At 39.9% G+C, this 16874-nt stretch overlaps 1 non-coding gene across 1 annotated transcript; it reads left to right on the top strand.

Annotated features, from left to right (window-relative positions):
* The first annotated feature begins 11286 nt into the window (after window positions 1–11286).
* Window positions 11287–11393, top strand: LOC138986596 (U6 spliceosomal RNA). Its single transcript, XR_011463400.1, has one exon. It is a non-coding gene; the product is annotated as a U6 spliceosomal RNA (small nuclear RNA).
* Window positions 11394–16874: the final 5481 nt, after the last annotated feature.

The following is a 16874-nucleotide window of genomic DNA, read 5'->3' as shown; positions in this document are numbered from 1 at the left end:
ATGAAACAGGGCACTCAAAGCCAGTGCACTGGGACAACCCATAGGGGTGGGATGGAGAGGGAGGTGGGAAGGGGGTTCAGGATGGGGGACACAGGTACACCTGTGGCTGATTCATGTCAATGTACGGCAAAACCACCACAATATTGTAAAGTCAATAGCTTCCGATTAAAATAAATTAATTAATTTTAAAAAAGAAGGTATATGAAAATACACTGAATATCACTAACCATCAGGAAAATGAAGATAAAAACCACAATGAGATATATTTTCATACTAGTTGTCATCTAAACGACAATTGAAAACTGTGAGTGAGGAAGTGGAGAAAAGAGAATCCTTGTTCACTGTGGTGGAAATATAAATTGCTATAGCCATTACAGAAAACAGCATGATCGTTCATCAAAAAATTAAATGTAGAACTGCCATATGATACGGAAATCCTACTTCTGGGTATTTATATAAATAAATCATTTACATTATGTAAATTTTGCATCAATAAAAAATAAAAGTTAAGATATCAAAAAGATAAAGTTGCACTCTCATGTTTGTTGCAGCATTATAATCAACAGCTAAGACATGTGAACAGTCTAAGTGTCTATCAACAGGTAAATGGATAAAGCATACGTGTAATATATATATATATATATAATTCAGTCATAAAATAGAAGAAAATATTGCCATGTGCAAGAAAATGAATAAAGCTGGAGGACATTATTCTAAGTAAAATGTCAGCCAAAAACATATATTGTATAATTTTACTTATATGTAGAATCTAACAATAACTAAAACTCATAGAAACAGAGAATAGATTGATGGATGCCAGGGGGAGGACAGTGAGGAAAATGGGTGAAGATAAACAAAGTGAACAAAATTCCACATATAAGGTAAATTAGTTCTAACGGTCTAATGTACAGCATGCTGAGTATAGTTAGGAATATTTATTGTATTGTATTGTATACATAATGTCGCTAAATGTGTAGATCTTAACATTTGTCACCACTCACAAAAAAAGTTTACCGTGTGATGGATGTGTTGTTGCTGCTGCTGCTGCTAAGTCACTTGAGTCGTGTCCGACTCTGTGCGACCCCATAGACAGCAGCCCACCAGGCTCCCCCATCCCTGGGATTCTCCAGGCAAGAACACTGGAGTGGGTTGCCATTTCCTTCTCCAATACATGAAAGTGAAAAGTCAAAGTGAAGTTGCTCAGTTGTGTCTGACTCTGCGACCCCATGGACTGCAACCCACCAGGCTCCTCCTTCCACGGGGTTTGTTAACTAACCTTACTGTGGTAATCACTTTGCAGTATATACAAATATCAAATCATCTTGTCATACACATTAAACTATCAAAATGCTATCTGTCAATTACATCTCAACAAACCTAGAAAAATAATTTATGTTAAAAAGATAAAAAGAAAAGAAGGGTTGCTAAGGATGTGAACAAATTGAAACCTTCATAAATTGCTGTTTCAAATGTAAAGTGGTGCAACCACTGTGAAAAGTCTTTTTGATGGATGTTTAAAGATTTAAAAATATTACCATATCACTCATAATTACCAAGGATAATAAAAAGCAAGTGTTTAGACCAAATTATAGACATGATTGTTTATTGAAGCTTCATTCACTATAGCCAAAATGTGGAAGAAAACAAATGTCCAACAACTGATGAATGATTAAGCAAAATGCAGTTACATACATACAATGTAATATTTTGGTAAGAAAAATAATTTAAGTACTATATATCCTGTAAAATGGGTGACCTTTGAAAACCTGTTTAAGTAAAATAATCAGACACCAAAAATTAAATGATCTGAATTATATGAAGTGTCCAGAATAGCTAAATCTATAGAGAAAACAAAGTAGTGAGTGGTTGCCAAATGCTGAGAGGAAGGAAAATGAGTGGAAAGTGACTAATTCATACAGGTTTTATTTGGGGAATGACAAAAATTTTATACAATTAATGGAGATGGTTGCGTCTGTCAGAAAGCCTCTGAATCATAAGCTTTCAGATCAGATCAGATCAGATCAGTCGCTCAGTCCTATCCGACTCTTTGTGACCCCATGAATCACAGCACACCAGGCCTCCCTGTCCATCATCAACTCCCAGAGTTCATTGAGACTCATGTCCATCGAGTCAGTGATGCCATCCAGCCATCTCATCCTCCGTCGTCCCCTTCTCATCCTGCCCACAATCCCTCCCAGCATCAGAGTCTTCTCCAATGAGTCAACTCTTCGCATGAGGTGGCCAAAGTACTGGAGTTTCAGCTTTAGCATCATTCCTTCCAAAGAAATCCCAGGGCTGATCTCCTTCAGAATGGACTGGTTGGATCTCCTTGCAGTCGAAGGGACTCTCAAGAGTCTTCTCCAACACCACAGTTCAAAAGTATCAATTCTTTGGCGCTCAGCCTTCTTCACAGTCCAACTCTCACATCCATACATGACCACAGGAAAAACCATAGCCTTGACTAGACGAACCTTTGTTAGCAAAGTAATGTCTCTGCTTTTGAATATACTACCTAGGTTGGTCATAACTTTCCTTCCAAGGAGTAAGCGTCTTTTAATTTCATGGCTGCAGTCACCATCTGTAGTGATTTTGGAGCCCAGAAAAATAAAGTCTGACACTGTTTCCCCACCTATTTCCCATGAAGTGGTGGGACTGGATGCCATGATCTTCGTTTTCTGAATGTTGAGGTTTAAGCCAACTTTTTCACTCTCCTCTTTCACTTTCATCAAGAGGCTTTTTAGTTCCTCTTCACTTTCTGCCATAAGGGTGGTGTCATCTGCATATCTGAGGTTACTGATATTTCTCCTGGCAATCTTTATTCCAGCTTGTGTTTCTTCCAGTCCAGCGTTTCTCATGATGTACTCTGCATATAAGTTAAATAAACAGGATGACAATATACAGCCTTGACGAACTCCTTTTCCTATTTGGAACCAGTCTGTTGTTCCATGTCCAGTTCTAACTGTTGCTTCCTGACCTGCATGCAAATTTCTCAAGAGGAAGATCAGGTGGTCTGGTATTCCCATCTCTTTCAGAATTTACCACAGTTTATTATGATCCACACAGTCAAAGGCTTTGGCATAGTCAATAAAGCAGAAATAGATGGTTTTCTGGAACTCTCTTGCTTTTTTAATGATCCAGCGGATGTTGGCAATTTGATCTCTGGTTCCTCTGCCTTTTCTAAAACCAGCTTGAACATCAGGAAGTTCACGGTTCATGTATTGCTGAAGCCTGGCTTGGAGAATTTTGAGCATTACTTTACTAGCATGTGAGATGAGTGCAATTGTGTGGTAGTTTGAGCATTCTTTGGCATTGCCTTTCTTTGAGATTGGAACGAAAACTGACCTTTTCCAGTCCTGTGGCCACTGCTGAGGTTTCCAAATTTGCTGGCATATTGAGTGCAGCACTTTCACAGCATTATCTTTCAGGATTTGGAAGAGCTCAACGGGAATTCCATCACCTCCACTAGCTTTGTTCATAATGATGCTTTCTAAGGCCAACTTGACTTCACATTCCAGGATGTCTGGCTCTAGGTCAGTGATCACACCATCGTGATTATCTGGGTCTTGAAGATATTTTTTGTACAGTTCTCTGCACGGGTGCAGGAGGGCCTAGAGGAGCTATCCCACATTGAAGGTCAGGAAGGGCGGTGGTGAGGAGATACCCCTCGTCCAAGGTAAGGAGCAATGGCTGCACTTTGCTGGAGCAGCCGTGAGGAGATACCCCACGCCCAAGGTAAGAGAAACCCAAATAAGACGGTAGGTGTTGCAAGAGGGCATCAGAGGGCAAACACACTGAAACCATACTCACAGAAAACTAGTCAATCTAATCACACTAGGACCACAGCCTTGTCTAACTCAATGAAACTAAGCCATGCCTGTGGGGCAACCCAAGACGGGTGGGTCATGGTGGAGAGATTTGACAGAATGTGGTCCACTGGAGAAGGGAATGGCAAACCACTTCAGTATTCTTGCCTTGAGAACCCCACGAACAGTATGAAAAGGCAAAATGATAGGATACTTAAAGAGGAACTCCCCAGGTCAGTAGGTGCCCAATATACTACTGGAGATCAGTGGAGAAATAACTCCAGAAAGAATGAAGGGATGGAGCCAAAGCAAAAACAATACCCAGCTGTGGATGTGACTGGTGATAGAAGCAAAGGCCCGATGCTGTAAAGAGCAATATTGCATAGGAACCTGGAATGTCAGGTCCATGAATCAAGGCAAATTGGAAGTGGTCAAACAAGAGATGGGAAGAGTGAATGTTGACATTCTAGGAATCAGCGAACTAAAATGGACTGGAATGAGTGAATTTAACTCAGATAACCATTATATCTACTACTGCGGGCAGGAATCCCTCAGAAGAAATGGAGTGGCCATCATGGTCAACAAAAGAGTCTGAAATGCAGTACTTGGATGCAATCTCAAAAACGACAGAATGATCTTTGTTCGTTTCCAAGGCAAACCATTCGATATCACCATAATCCAAGTCTATGCCCCAACCAGTAATGCTGAAGAAGCTGAAGTTGAACGGTTCTATGAAGACCTACAAGACCTTTTAGAACTAACACCCAAAAAAGATGTCCTTTTCATTATAGGGGGCTGGAATGCAAAAGTAGGAAGTCAAGAAACACCTGGAGTAACAGGCAAATTTGGCCTTGGAATACAGAATGAAGCAGGGCAAAGACTAATAAAGTTTTGCCAAGAAAATGCACTGGTCATAACAAACACCCTCTTCCAACAACACAAGAGAAGACTCTATACATGGACATCACCAGATGGTCAACACTGAAATCAGACTGATTATATTCTTTGCAGCCAAAGATTGAGAAGCTCTATACAGTCAGCAAAAACAAGACCAGGAGCTGACTGTGGCTCAGACCATGAACTCCTTATTGCCAAATTCAGACTTAGATTGAATAAAGCAGGGAAAACGACTAGATCATTCAGGTATGATCTAAATCAAATCCCTTATGATTATACAGTGGAAGTGAGAAATAGATTTAAGGGACTAGATCTGATAGATAGAGTGCCTGATGAACTATGGAATGAGGTTCGTGACATTGTACAGGAGACAGGGATCAAGACCATTCCCATAGAAAAGAAATGCAAAGAAGCAAAATGGCTGTCTGGGGAGGCCTTACAAATAGCTGTGAAAAGAAGAGAAGCGAAAAGCAAAGGAGAAAAGCATAGATATAAACATCTGAATGCAGAGTTCCAAAGAATAGCAAGAAGAGATAAGAAAGCCTTCTTCAGTGATCAATGCAAAGAAATAGAGGAAAACAACAGAATGGGAAAGACCAGGGATCTCTTCAAGAAAATCATAAGCTTTAAAATATGTTAAATTGTGAATTTTATGTTATGTAAATTTTGCATTAATAAAATATAAGTAATATAACCTGAAAAGTGATAACCTAACTTTCCACCTTAAATCACTAATAAAATAAGAACAAACTAAATCCAAAGCAAAGTGTAGGGAGAAAATAATAAGAATTGTTGTTCAGTCGTTCAGTCTTGTCTGACTCTTTGCAACCCTATGGACTGTAGCACGACAGGCTTCCCTGTCCTTCACCATCTCCTGGAGTTTGCTCAATCTCATGTCCATTGAGTTGATGATGCTACCCAAACATCTTGTCCTCTTTGTCATCCCCTTCTTCTTCTTCCTGCAATCTTTCCCAGCATCAGGGTCTCTTCCAGTGAGTTAGCTCTACACATCAGGTGAGCAAAGTATTGGAGCTTCAGCTTCAGCATCAGTCCTTCCAATGAAAATTCAGGACTGATTTCCTTTGGGATTGACTGGTTTGATCTCCTCACAGCCCAAGGGAGGATTCTCAAGTCTTCTCCAGCATCACAGTTCAAAGACATCAGTTCTTAGGTGCTCAGCCTTTTTTTATTGTCCAGCTCTCACGTCTGTACATGACTACAGGAAAAAAGCCATAGCTTTGATTATACAGACCTTTATAGGCAAAGTGATGTCTCTACTTTTTAATATGCTGTCTAGGTTTGTCATTGCTTTTCTTCCAGGGAGCAAGTGTCTTTTATTTTCATGGCTGCAGCCACCATCCACAGTGACTTTAGAGCCCAAAAAAATAAAGTCTGTCACTGTTTCCATTGATTTCCCATCTATTTGCCATGAAGTGATGGGACCAAATGCCATGGTATTTGTTTCTTGAATTGTAGGGAAAGAGCAAATTGGCCAAGATGGCATGTTCAGGCACTCTCACCCCATGTTTTGTAAATAATGACTATGTAGCAGCTGAGATCACATAGCACTGTGCATGAGCACCATGAGGTACTCACTTGGTAATGGGTTGTGTGTGGCATGGATCTATGAGCTCCACCTAGAAAGTGGCAGCAATTACTGATGTGTCCATTGGATCAGCCATGAAAGGAGAGAATATAGCATGTCTATTGCTACAGCTGCTGCATCAGCCAGGAGAGAATACTTTTATGGTTGCTGTGCCAGCCAGGAGAGAGGTTGTGTTGTGTTAGGTTATGCTATGGCTTCTTCTATGGCTTCTGTGTCAGTCAGGAGAGAATATGTGTGTCTGTAATTTCTACAGCTCCTCAATTCTCCTTCCATCCTCTTAGCTCATGCCTTGCCTACTCTTCAGTAAATAATGCAGACAGTGTGAACACTGAGACAATTGAACAGGATCAGTGATACATGAATGTTGAGTTTTAAGCCAGCCGTTTCACTTTTCTCTTTCACTTTCATCAATAGGATTTTTAATTTCTCTTCACTTTCTGCCACAAGGGCAGTGTTATCTGCATATCTGAGGTTATTGCTATTTCTCCCCACGATCTTGATTCCGGCTTGTGCTTCTTCCAGTCCAGCATTTCACATGATGTACTCTGCATATAAGTCAAATAAGCAAAGTGACAATATACAGCCTTAATGTACTCCTTTCCCAATTTTGAACCAATTCATTGTTCCATGTTTAGTTCTAACAGGCTTCTCTCTCCATGGAATTCTCCAAGCAAGAATACTGGAGTAGGTGGCCATTCCCTTCTCCAGGAGATCTTCCCCTCCAAGGGATTGAATCTGCATCTCCTGCATGGCAGGCAGATTCTTTACTGTTTGAGCCACCAGGGAGCCTAATAAAGATTAGAGAATAAGTTAATAAAATAGAGAAAATCAACAGGATGAAAATGATCTTAAGAGGAACAACAAAACTGGAAAATCTCTTTCTAGACTGACAAAGAACAAAATGAGAAATTACATTAATTACTAAAAGCAGGAATGAAAGAGGGGACATTAGTACCAAACTTAGAAAAATAAGAATTAAAAGAGAATGCTATGAACAATTGTATGCCAACAAATTAGATAACTTAGATAATGTGGATAAATATCTACAAGGACACATAGAACATATAAATGAATCTATTATGGCCAAGGGAGCTTCCCTGGTGACTCAGATGGCAAAGAATCTGCCTGAAATCCTGGAGACCTGGGTTTGATTCCTGGGTTGGGAAGGTCCCCTGGAGAAGAGAATGGTTACCCATTTCAGTATTCTTGTCTGGAGAATCTCGTGGACAGAGGAGTCTGGCAGGCTACATTCCATGGTGTTGCAAAGAGTCAGACACAATTGAACAACTAACACTTTCACTTTCTACCCACTTTTTTCGTAACAGCTAGACACTGTATTAGAAATATAAAACCTACCCACAAAGTAAAGCACTGGCCCAGATGCTTTGCTTCAGTGGTAAATTCTAATAAAAAAAAAAAAGTTTAAAAATAACTTAACTTCTCACAAAGTCTTTAAACAAATAGAATGGAGAAATCCCCATACTGCTCTCCATAGCAGTTGTATCAGTTTACATTTCTACCAGCATTGAAAAGTGTTTCCTTTTCTTCACATCCTCTTTAGCATTTATTGTTTGTAGATTTTTTGATAATGGCCATTCTGACTCATGTGAGGTGATACCTCATTGTAGTTTTTATTTGGATTTCTCTAATTAGTAATATTCAGCATCTTTTCATGTATTTGTTGGCCCATCTGTATATCTTTGGACAAATGTCTATGTGGGTCTTCTGCGCAGTTTTTGGTTGGGTTGTTTGCTGATACTGAGCTATGTGAGCTGCTTGTACATTTTGTAGGTTAATCCTTTGTCTGTTGCATTGCTTGCAAATATTTTCTGAGGATTGCCTTTTCATATTGTTTATGATTTTCTTTGCTGTGCAAAGAAATTTAATTAGTTTATTAAATTAATTAAGCTAGTTTCAGTTTAATTAGTTCCCATTGGTTTATTTTTATTTTCATTACTCTAGGAGGTGTGTCAAATACTTTGTGATTTATGTCAAAGAATATTTTGTCTATGTTTTCCTCTAAGGGTTTTACAGTGTCTGGCCTTGCATTTAGGTCTTTAATCCATTTTGAGTTTATTTTTGTGTCTGGTGTAAATAGAAATAGAACTACCATATGACCCAGCAATCCCACTACAGGGCATATACCCTGAGAAAACCATAGTTTGAAAAGGCACATGTACCCGAATGTTCATTGCAGCACTATTTACAATAGCTAGAACATGGAAGCAACCTAAATGTCCATCAACAGATGAATGAATAAAGAAGATTTGGTGTGGAATATTACTCAGCCAAAGTAGGAATGAAATTGGATCATATATAGTGATGTGGATGAACCCAGAGTCTGTCATACAGAGTGAAATCAGAAAGAGAAAAACAAATATTGTATAGTAACATATGTATATGGAATCTAGAAGAAGGATTCTACATGAACCTATTTCAGGGCAGGAATAGAGATGCAGATGTGGACAATGGGACTTCTGACACAGCAAGGAAGAGAGTGTAGGACAAATTGATAGAGTACATTGATATATATATATATATATATATACACACATATATATATATACACACACACACACACACACACACACACACACTCCATGCTAAGTTGCTTCAGTCATGTCCAACTCTTTGAGGGCCCCATGGAATTTAGCCCTCCAGGCTCCTATGTCCATAGGATTCTAAAGGCAAGAATACTGGAGTGGGTTTCCATGCCCTCTTCCAAGGGAACTTCCTGACCCAGGGATCAAACCCACTTCTCTTATGTCTCCTGCATTGGTGGTTGGGTTCTTTAACTTAGCGCCACCTCGGATGCCCATACACCAACATATGTAAAATTGACAGCTAGTGGGAAGCTGCCGTATAGCACAGGGAGCTCAGCTCTGTGCTCTCTGATGACATAGAGGGGTAGGATGGAGGGTGTCAGGGAGGCTCAAGAGGTAGGGGATATATGTATACATATAGTTTATTCATTTTGTTATACAGCAGAAACTTAACACATCATTGTAAAGCAATTATAGTCTAATAATAAAAGTTTTTAAAATGATAATAAATAAGTAAACTAGAAAATAATAAAAATAATGATTTGGGGGTTGCACAACACCTACATTTACTTAATATCACAAAACTGTACACTGAAAATGTGGGATTCCTGCCCACAGTAGTAGATATAATGGTCATCTGAGTTAAATTCACCCATTCCAGTCCATTTTAGTTCGCTGATTCCTAGAATGTCAACGTTCATTCTCACCATCTCCTGTTTGACCACTTCCAATTTGCCTTGATTCATGGACCTGACATTCCAGGTTCCTATGCAATATTGCTCTTTACAGCATCGGACCTTGCTTCTATCACCAGTCACATCCACAACTGGGTATTGTTTTTGCTTTGGCTCCATCCCTTCATTCTTTCTGGAGTTATTTCTCCACTGATCTCCAGTAACATATTGGGCACCTACTGACCTGAGGAGTTCCTCTTTCAGTATCCTATCATTTTGCCTTTTCATACTGTTCATGGGGTTCTCAAGGCAAGAATACTGAAGTGGTTTGCCATTCCCTTCTCCAGTGGACCACATTCTGTCAGACTTCTCCACCATGACCCACCGTCTTGGGTGGCCCCACAGGGCATGGCTTAGTTTCATTGAGTTAGACAAGGCTGTGGTCCTAGTGTAATTAGATTGACTAGTTTTCTGTGACTTTGCTTTCAGTGTGTTTGCCCTCTGATGCCCTCTTACAACACCTACCATCTTACTTGGGTTTCTCTTACCTTGGACGTGGGGTATCTCTTCATGGCTGCTCCAGCAAAGCACAGCCACTTTTCCTTACCTTGGACGAGGGGTATCTCCTCACTGCTGCCCCTCCTGACCTTGAACGTGGAGTAGCTCCTCTAGGTCCTCCTGTGCCTGTGTAGCCACCAATCTTTGGATGTGGGGTTGCTCCTCCCAGCCACCGCCCCTGACCTCGGATGTGGGGTAGCTCCTCTTGGTCGCCGCCCCTCAGGCATGGGGTCCTCCTGGCTTCTGCCCCTGACCTCGGATGTGGGGTAGCTCCTCTCGGCCGCACTTGTGTGCCGTTGCAGCCACCCGTGCTTGTGCACTGTCGATGTTGATGAAAAACATCAACATCCTTAAATTCATTATAGGTTCTTCACAATTCCCATAAAACTATCCAGGGTCTTCTTAATTGCAAAACTAGTTCTCAAATTTATACAGTGGTTCAGTGTACTCAGAATAATAAAAATGCTCCTGAAAATAAAGGAGAAAGTTAGAAGACTCACATTTCCAAAGTTTAAAACTCACTACAAAGAAACAGTGACCAAAAAAAAAAAAAAAGAAGAAGAAGAAGAAAGAAAATTGTAGTATTGGCATAAAGGTAAACATATAGATCAATTATATTGAACTCAGAATCTAGAAATAAACTTTAACATTTATAGTCAGTTGATTTTCAACAAGGGTGCTAAGGCAATTGAATGGAGAAGGAACTTTTTTTTTTTTTGTATGTTTCAAAAATTTGTGCTAAGGCAACTGGATATCCACATGCAAAAGAATAAATTTCTTTTATTCACTATAAACAAGACCTACCTCACACCAAAAACAAACTCAAAATAGGACAAAGAACTAAAGGGAGAACTAAAACTAGTAAATTCTTGGAAGAAAACCCAGGTGTGAATTTTCATGACCTTGGCTTGGATAATGGTGACAGATATGATACCAAAATCACAAGTAACAAAAGAAAAATAAATAAATTGTACTGCATCAAAATTTTTAAAAGTGTAGGCTCCAAATGATACCATGAACAATATTAAAACACAGCTCACAGATTGGGGAAAATTTTTTGCAAATTATGTCTCTGATAAGGGCACTGTATATAGAAGATAAAAAGAAATCCTAACCTCAAGAATAACAATAAAAACAGTCAACTACAAACTGGGCAACGGATTTATATATAGAGAGAGAGATAGTTGATTTAAAATGTTATGATAGTGCTTGCTTTGGCAGCACATATACTAAAATTGGAATGATACAGAGAAGATTAGCATGGACCCTGAGCAAGGATGACACGCAAATTCATGAAGCGTTCTATATTTTTTTGTGTGACTTTTTTTTCTCTTTTTCTTTACTATTGTATTTTTGAAAATCCAACTTTTACTCTAGATTTTTAATATTTGCTTTTTGGTATTTGTTATCGATTTTGTACCTTTAGGAACCCAATCTTCAGTACCCATTTTTACTTGAGAGCGAGATTACTGGCTTGACTGCTCTCTTCCCCTTTGGACTCTCCTTTGTCTCCACCAAGTCGTCTCTATCTCCTCCCTCCCCTTCTCTTCTCTGCCCAACTCTGGGAATCTCTTTGTATGTTCCAGATGGTGGAGAACACTTAGGGAACTGATTACTGGCTGGATCTGTCTCTCTCCTTTTTATTCCCCCCTTTATCTTCCCGGCCACCTCTGCCTCCTTCTTCCCTCTTCTCTTCTCTGTATAATTCCGTGAACATCTCTGAGCAGTCCAGACTGTGGAGCGCACATAAGGAAGTGATTACTGGCTAGCTTGCTCTCTCCTCTTTTGATTCCACCTCATCTCATCCTGGTCACCTCTATCACCCTCCTCCCTCTTCTCTTCTCTGTGTAACTCTGTGAACCTCTCTGGGTGTCCCTCACTGTGGAGGAACTTTTCATCCTTAACCTAGATGTTTTATCAACAGTGCTGTGTAGATGGAGAAGTCTTGAGACTACTGTAAAAATAAGACTGAAAACCAGAAGCAGGAAGCTTAAGTCCAAATCCTGAGAACACCAAAGAACTCCTGACTCCAGGGAACATTAATTGACAAGAGCTCATCAAATGCCTCCATACCTACACTGAAACCAAGCACCACCCAAGAGCCAACAAGTTCCAGAGCAAGACATACCATGCAAATTCTCCAGCAACACAGGAACATAGCCCTAAGCTTCAATATACAGGCTGCCCAAAGTCACTCCAAACCCACTGACATCTCATAACTCATTACTGGACACTTCATTACACTCCAGAGAGAAGAAGTCCAGCCCCACCCACCAGAACACCTACACAAGCTTCCCTAACCAGGAAACCTTGACAAGCCACCTGTACAACCCCACCCACAGCGAGGAAATTCCACAATAAAGAGAACTCCATAAACTGCCAGAATACAGAAAGGCTACCCCAAACACAGCAATATAAACAAGATGAAGAGACAGAGGAATAACCAGCAGGTAAAGGAACAGGATAAATACCCACCAAACCAAGCGAAACAGGAAGAGACAGGGACTCTACCTGATAAAGAATTCCTAATAATGATACTGAAAATGATCCAAAATCTTGAAAACAAAATCGAATCACAGATAAATAGCCTGCAGACAAGGATTGAGAAGATGCAAGAAAGGTTTAACAAGGACCTAGAAGAAATAAAAAAGAGTCAATATATAATGAATAATGCAATAAATGAGATAAAAAACACTCTGGAGGGAATCAACAGTAGAAAAACAGAGGCAGAAGATAGGATTAGTGAGGTAGAATGGTAGAAATAAATGAACCAGAGAGGAAAAAAGAAAAACGAATTAAAAGAAATGAGGGCAATCTCAGAGACCTCTGGAACAATGTTAAATGCCCCAAGATTCGAATCATAGTAGTCCCAGAAGAAGAAGACAAAAAGAAAGACCATGAGAAAATACTTGAGGAGATAATAGATGAAAACTTCCCTAAAATGGGGAGGGAAATTATCACCCAAGTCCAAGACACCCAGAGAGCCCCAAACAGGATAAACCCAAGGCAAAACACCTCAAGACACATATTAATCAAATTAACAAAGATAAAACACAAAGAACAAATATTAAAAGCAGCAGGGGAAAAACAACAAATAACACACAAAGGGATCCCCATAAGGATAACAGATGATCTTTCAATAGAAACTCTTCAGGCCAGGAAAGAATGGCAGAACATACTTTAAGTGATGAAAGAAAATAACCTACAGCCCAGATTACCGTACCCAGCAAGAATCTCATTCAAATATGAAGGACAAATCAAAAGCTTTACAGACAAGCAAAAGCTGAGAGAATTCAGCACCACCAAACCAGCTCTCCAACAAATGCTAAAGGATCTTCTCTAGACAGGAAACACAAAAAGGGTGTATAAACTTGAGCCCAAAACAATAAAGTAAATGGCAATGGGATCATACTTGTCAATAATTACCTTAAATGTAAATGGGTTGAATGCCCCAACCAAAAGACAAAACCTGGCTGAATGGATACAAAAAATAAGACCCCTATATATGTTGTCTACAAGAGACCCACCTCAAAACAAGGGACACATGCAGACTGAAAATGAAGGGCTGGAAAAAGATATTCCACACAAATAGAGACCAAAAGAAAGCAGGAGTAGCAATACTCATATCAGATAAAATAGACTTTAAAACAAAGGCTGTGAAAAGAGACAAATAAGGACACTACATAATGATCAAAGCATCAATCCAAGAAGAAGATATAAAAATTATAAATACATATGCACCCAACATAGGAGCACCGCAATATGTAAGACAAATGCTAACAAGTATGATAGGGGAAATTAACAATAACACAATAATAGTGGGAGATTTCAATACCCCACTCACACCTATGGATAGATCAACTAAACAGAAAATTAACAAGGAAACACAAACTTTAAATGATACAATATTAAAAAGAATACATTTGAATCAGTTCTAATGAGGTGGATGAAACTGGAGCCTATTATACAGAGTGAAGTAAGCCAGAAGGAAAAACATAAATACAGTATACTAATGCATATATATGGAATTTAGAAAGATGATAACAATAACCCGGTGTACGAGACAGCAAAAGAGACACTGATGTATAGAACAGTCTTATGGACTCTGTGGGAGAAGGAGGGGGTGGGAAGATTTGGGAGAGTGGCACTGAAACATGTAAAATATCATGTAGGAAACGAGTTGCCAGTCCAGGTTCAATGCACGATGCTGGATGCTTGGGGCTGGTGCACTGGGACGGCCCAGAGGGATGGTATGGGGAGGGGAGGAGGAGGAGGGTTCGGGATGGGGAACACATGTATACCTGTGGCGGATTCATTTTGATATTTGGCAAAACTAATACAATTATGTAAAGTTTAAAAATAAAATAAAATTAGAAAAAAAATAAATGATACAATAGACTAGTTAGACCTAATTGATATCTATAGGACATTTCACCCCAAAACAATGAATTTCACCTTTTTCTCAAGCGTACACGGAACCTTCTCCAGGATAGATCACATCCTGGGCCATAAATCTAGCCGTGGTAAATTCAAAAAAAATTGAAAGCATTCCAAGCATCTTTTCTGACCACAATGCAGTAAGATTAGATCTCAATTACAGGAGAAAAACTATTAAAAATCCCAACATATGGAGGCTGAACAACAATGCTGCTGAATAACCAACAAATCACAGGAGAAATCAAAAAAAAAATCAAAATATGCATAGAAACGAATGAAAATGAACACACCACAACCCAAAACCTGTGGAACACTGTAAAAGCAGTGCTAAGGGGAAGGGTCATATCCTCTCCCTTTTGAATCTCCCTCCCATCACCCTCCCCATCCCACCCCTCTAGGTTGATACAGAGCCCCTGTTTGAGTTTCCAGAGCCATACAGCAAATTCCCATGGGCTATCTATTTTACATATGGATTCATGTTGAGGTTTGACAGAAAACAACAAAATTCTGTAAAGCAATTTTCCTTCAATAAAAAAATTAATTTTAAAAAACCCTGCACTTTAGTAGTGTATATCTTACTGCACTCTACAAATCTTCTATCTTCTTCATGAGAGTGTGAGCTCCTTGAAGATGGTATATGTCTTTGCACCCAAACATACTAAACATAGACATTCAACAAATGTTTTTAGGAAGAAAGCAGAGTAAAGCTAATCTGCAGCCTTAGGTTTATTTATAGCATATTATTACAAACTGTACTGAGAAATGGTGCAGGGCGTGGGGGGGGGGGGAGGACTATGCAAGCAGTTCAAAACTCTGTTCAATTATCAACATACTTCCTATCTAAAGTGAAAAGATCATTGGACAGAGAGGTTAGAATACCCAGATCCTTTCTTGCAATGGCATTTAGGGATAGAAAGGGATACTCAGATCAGATCAGTCACTCAGTCCTGTCTGACTCTTTGCAACCCCATGAATCGCATCATGCCAGGCCTCCCTGTCCATCACCAACTCCCGGAGTTCACCCAGACTCACGTCCATCGAGTCAGTGATGCCATCCAGCCATCTTATCCTCTGTCGTCCCCTTCTCCTCCTACCCTCAATCCTTCCCAGCATCAGAGTCTTTTCCAATGAGTCAACTCTTCGTATGAGGTGGCCAAAGTACTGGAGTTTCAGCTTTAGCATCATTCCTGCCAAAGAAATCCCAGGGCTGATCTCCTTCAGAATGGACTGGTTTGATCTCCTTGCAGTCCAAGGGACTCTCAAGTCTTCTCCAACACCACAGTTCAAAAGCATCAATTCTTTGGCGCTCAGCCTTCTTCACAGTCCAACTCTCACATCCATACATGACCACAGGAAAAACCATAGCCTTGACTAGATGAACCTTTGTTGGCAAAGTAATGTCTCTGCTTTTGAGTATGCTATCTAGGTTGGTCATAACTTTCCTTCTAATGAGTAAGCGTCTTTTAATTTCATGGCTGCAATCACTATCTGCAGTGATTTTGGAGCCCAGAAAAATAAAGTCTGACACTGTTTCCACTGTTTCCCCATCTATTTCCCATGAAGTGATGGGACCATACTAGTTAATATTAAAAAGCTAATGCAGACAGTATAGACATAGCACTAGATGGCAGCAGAAGAAACCTTGAAAAGGCAGTATTCAGTTCAGTTCAGTTCAGTAGCTCAGTTGTGTCCGACTCTTTGCGACCCCATGGCCTGCAGCATGACAGGCCTCTCTATCCATCAACAACTCCCAGAGTTTGTTCAAATTCATGTCCATCAAGTCGGTGATGCCATCTAACAATCTCATCCTCTGTCGTCCTCTTTTCCTCCTGCCCTCAATCTTTCCCAGCATCAGGGTCTTTTCAAATGAGTCAGTTCTTTGCATCAGGTGGTCAAAGTATTGGAGTTTCGCTTCAGCATCAGTCCTTCGAATGAATATTCTGGACTGATTTTTTCTAGGATGGACTGGTTGGATCTCCTTGCAGTCCAAGGGACTCTCAAGAGTCTTCTCCAGCACCACAGTTCAAAAGCATCAATACTTCGGCACTCAGCTTTCTCTATACATGACTGCTGGAAAAACCATAGCTTTGACTAGATGGACCTTTGTTGGCTAAGTAATGTCTCTGCTTTTTATATGCTGTCTAGTTTGGTCATAGCTTTCCTTCCAAGGAGCAAGTGTGTTTTAATTTCATGACTGCAGTCACCACCTACAGTGATTTTGGAGCCCCCCAAAAATAAAGTCAGCCACTGTTTCCCCATCTATTTGCCATGAAGTGATGGGACCAGATGCCATGATCTTAGTTTTCTAAATGTTGAATTTTAAGCCAACTTTTTCACTCTCCTCTTTCACTTTCAT

The sequence above is a fragment of the Bos mutus genome, chromosome X (assembly GCF_027580195.1).
Source record: "Bos mutus isolate GX-2022 chromosome X, NWIPB_WYAK_1.1, whole genome shotgun sequence".
NCBI lineage: Eukaryota > Metazoa > Chordata > Mammalia > Artiodactyla > Bovidae > Bos > Bos mutus.
The sequence above is the reverse complement of the archived record's forward strand: the minus strand, read 5'-3'. Positions and strand labels throughout refer to the sequence as shown.